The sequence below is a fragment of the Triticum dicoccoides genome, chromosome 6B (assembly GCF_002162155.2).
Source record: "Triticum dicoccoides isolate Atlit2015 ecotype Zavitan chromosome 6B, WEW_v2.0, whole genome shotgun sequence".
Lineage (NCBI taxonomy): Eukaryota > Viridiplantae > Streptophyta > Magnoliopsida > Poales > Poaceae > Triticum > Triticum dicoccoides.
This window is the reverse complement of record NC_041391.1, coordinates 80,132,519-80,136,901: the sequence shown is the minus strand read 5'-3', so window position 1 is coordinate 80,136,901 and position 4,383 is coordinate 80,132,519.

Sequence of the window (4,383 nt, the reverse complement as noted above, 5' to 3'; positions counted from 1 at the left end):
AGGGTGCGGTGGGTCGTCGGCGGCGGTGGAGTGGGGGGAGGGTGCGGGGGGTCGGCGGCGGCGGCCGGTGGAGCGGGGGAGGGTGCGGGGGGTGCTCGGCGGTGAGGGGGACCGGATCTGGCGAGGTGGGATAGCGATCGAGATGGAGGGGGATCGAGATCGAGTGTCCATGAAATTTAAAAAATATTCATGAGTTCAAAATTAAAGTGCCCATGAAATACAATCGAGAAATGAAGACTACGATTTAAATACAATCGATCTTAGCTAGCTATCTGTTCACAATCTTCTTGCCCTTCTTTTTTGCAAATGGAGTTCTTCTGTGGAACGGACGTCCTTTAGGTAGGGTGGCCCTGCTTCTTCTTGTGGTGTATGCTGCTACTTCATCGTCGTCGTCATGTTCGATCTTTGGGTCACCGTACTTGTTGAAGTCTTGCTCATTGGCTACTCCATCCATTCCAATGATCTTCCTTTTGCCTCTCCTCACGATAACACGACTGGCTTTGACGTGTCGGTAATGAAGAAGCATTGGTCCACTTGGGAAGCCAGTACCCATGGCTCATTTTTCGCGGTGATGTTTGCGCCCGCGGTCTTGGATTTGGCTTCGGGTATAACCATGGTGGTGAAATATCGGTCTTCTTTTAGGACGCTCTTGGCCCATCTGACACAGAACATCGGGACCTTCTCTCCAGCGTGGCTCAGCTCCCAGATCTCCTCGATCCTTCCATAGTATCTGTCCTTGTCGTTACCGGTGTAGGATTCCATCGTTACCCCGGAGTTCTGATAACCATCACTCTTCATGTCCTTGTCCTCGGTGTAGAATGTGTATCCGTTGATATCATACGCCTCATAGGGCATCAGGTTGTGCTCGGCGCCCTGTGACAAGGCGAATATGAGTTGTTCTTCCACGGAAGAATCCTCATGTAAAGGGTACGACAGAAGCTTCTGCTTGAACCAACGCGTGAAACATGAGTTGTGCTCTTTGATTATATCTCCGTCCATCCTCTGTTGGCCTCGGTCATTGTACGTCTTCTCAATAAAGGTTTTGTGCTCTACCACCCAAGGATCGACCACGTCTATGTGTTGTAGCGCGACTAGGTTTGCTCTTTCAAAGTCGGCGAGTCGACCCTCGAAGTCGACATGCATTTAGCGGCGACCCTCATGGTGACCCCATCCAGCGAGCCTGCCGAGGTGCCTGTTGACGGGCAGACCAATGGGGTCCTCGATGCCTAGATAATTCGTGTAGTAGCAGATGCACTCTTCGGTCAGAAAGCCCATGGCTATGCTTCCCTCTGGACGTGACATGTTGCGAACGTATCCTTTGATGACACCATTCATCCTTTCGAACAGCATCATGTTGTGCAGGAACGTCGGTCCGAGTTGGATGATATCCTCCATGATATGGACCAGCAGATGCACCATAACGTCGAATAATGCGGGCGGGAAGTACATCTCAAGCTCGCATAGTATCACCACGATCTCTTCATGTAGCCTTCTGAGTTGCCTCATGCCAACCGACTTCGGAGAGATGACGTCAAAAAAGTTGCATAGGCCAAATAGCATTTCACGGACGTGCGCGTCCATGATCCACGGATTGCAACTGGAAGTATCTGCATCATCAGCACGTGACAGTCGTGAGACTTCATCCCGCTGAACTTCTGCTTCGCTGGGTCTAGGTATCTGCTTATCTTCCCCGCGTAACCGTAAGGAAATTTTACTCCTACGAGGCAGGTGAAAAACTGCTCGATTTCCTCCTGACTTAGAGTGAAGCATGCGGGAGGGTAGTCATTTTCGGTCTTCTTGGCCTTTTTGCCTTTGCGACGAATTCATGTGTCCTGCTTCGCCTCATCATCATCATCATCATTAGCGTGAAGCTCCTCCCTGATGCCCATTGATTTCAAGTCTGCCCTTGCTTTCGGCCCATCTTTGGTCCTCTCTGGCATGTTGAGCAGGGTACCAAGCAGACTCTCGCACACGTTCTTCGTGATATGCATGACATCAAGGCTGTGAGGCACACGGTGGATCTTCCAGTACAGCAAGTCCCAGAAAACAGACCTCGTTTTCCATACCTTCAGCAGCGGCTCTGGTGCCTTTCGCTTCTTTCCCGGCTCTGGCGCCTTTTGCTTCTTTCCCGGCAGTGGGCAATCTTTCCAATTTTTCAACAACTGGTCTATTTCCTCGCCGCTCCTCGTACGCGGTCGTCTTCGGGGTTCGGTTTCACCATCGAACAGATCCTTGCGTTTCCTCCACGGGTCATCATCGCGAAGCCACCTTCGATGTCCCATGAACACGGTTTTCGAAGACCGGGGATCTCTATCTAGTTGCCGATACGTTGTGTCATCCATGCACGTGACGCATCCAAAAAATCCATGGACCACCTGCCCCGCGAGATATCCGTAACCGAGATAGTCGTGCACCGTCGTGAGCAGTGCGGCTCTCATAGGGAAATATTCTTTCTGTGTGGCGTCCCACGTATTGGCTGGCGTTTTCCACAACGTGTCTAGCTCCTCTTTCAGTAGCCCCAGATACAGATTGATGTCGTTTCCTGATTGTTTCGGCCCTTCAATTAGCATACTCATGTGAATGTACTTCCTCTTCATGCACAACCAGGGGGGAAGGTTGTACATCCACACAAACACAGGCCAGGTGCTATGTGTGCTTCTCTGGCTGCCAAACGGATTGACTTCATCGGTGCTCGCGCCCAGCATGATGTTCCTTGGATCCTTCCCAAATTCTGGGTGTTCGAAGTTCAACGCTTGCCATTGGCTCGCATCCTTTGGGTGACTCAGCATCTTGTCTTTTTTATTTATCTCCGGATCATTTGCGTTATCTTCTCGCTTCTTCTCCTCCCTATCCGCGTGCCAATGCAGGAGCTTTGCTACCTTAAGGTCCGCGAAATACCACTGCAGGTGAGGAGTGATCGGAAAGTACCACACCACTTTTCGAGGAGCTTTCTTCCTCTTCTTGTATCGAGTGACGCCGCACACCGGACATATGCTAGACTCCACGTGCTCGTCCCGATAAATGGTGCAATTGTTCAAGCACACATGGTATTTCACGTGCGGTAAATCCAGAGGACACACGATTTTCTTCGCCTCCTCGAAACTGGTCGGGCACTTGTTCCCCTTGGGAAGACGTTCGCGCCAGAATGTCATGTTCTCATCGAAGCATGCGTCGGTCATTTTGTGTTTTACCTTCATCTCCAGAGCCATGAGCGTTACTTTCAGGCGGGTATCCTCGGGCCTGCATCCTTCATACAATCGAGTAACTGCGTCTATCTCCAGTTGATCCAGCTTGGCTTTCTCTCGGGCGGCAGCTCTTGCGTTATCTGTCTGCTTGAGAAGCAGCTCTTGAATATGAGGGTCCTGCACCCAGCCCATCGATGGTCCATCGTCGTCTGCTCCGCCGGCATCTTCATCTTCATGATCATGCCCTTCGTCTGCTCCGGCATCTTCCTCATCATCATGTCCTACATCTTCTACATGATGACTGTGTACAGCATCACCGTCGTGATCATGTCCTGGAGATTCTTCGTCTTCTCGCCCGCCCGAGCCGCGGTGGTTGTCTTGCTGCCCTTCCTCATTTCTTGCCCGGCCCCCATGGATGACTTCATAGTCATCTTCATCACCTTGCCACCGATAGCCATCAATGAAACCACGCAAGAGCAGGTGGTCCCGCACCTGCCCGGAATCCGGGTCCGCAATAAGGCTCTTCAGCTTGCATCTTCGACACGGACATCTTATATCTGTCTCGTTCTTTTGAAGCATCTCGGCCTTCGCGGAGCTCAAAAACCTATTCACGATGCCTTCGGTCATCGTGCGGACCATGGTCGCCAGCGGGGTAGAGCAAAATGATATTTTAGAACCAAGAAAAATTTTGGCATGACTTTCCCTAAAAATAGGACCAAAAAGAATGCATAGTACCAAAATTCTCGCCGAAACGGAAATGAATCAACATTCCGGCAAAATATTGGCAACTATCGCATTTCAAATACCGGTACCTGCAAACACAAACATATATGCAACACCACGAACATATGGAACACCACGAACATACATAGATCTAGATAGGCCACAAAAAGTGCATGTGCACGTTGTTGGAGAGGGAGAACAACATAAAGATATCTTCCCCCCTTGCTTACCTATCAAAAAAGGTAATTTAACCACTTAATTTGGATGAATCTATGGTGCAAATGAGGTGAGGATGAGGAGGAAGCCGAGACAAGCTTGGAGGAGGAGGTGGAGAATGAAGTGGGGAAAGTGAGTGGGTAGGTGGACTGTCCAAAATATCTTGTTGGTCCCAAGTTATTAATGGCGCACCACCTGCAAATGCGCCATTAGTAACCCTAGTTACTAATGGCGCACCTGCTGCTGGTGCGCCATTAGT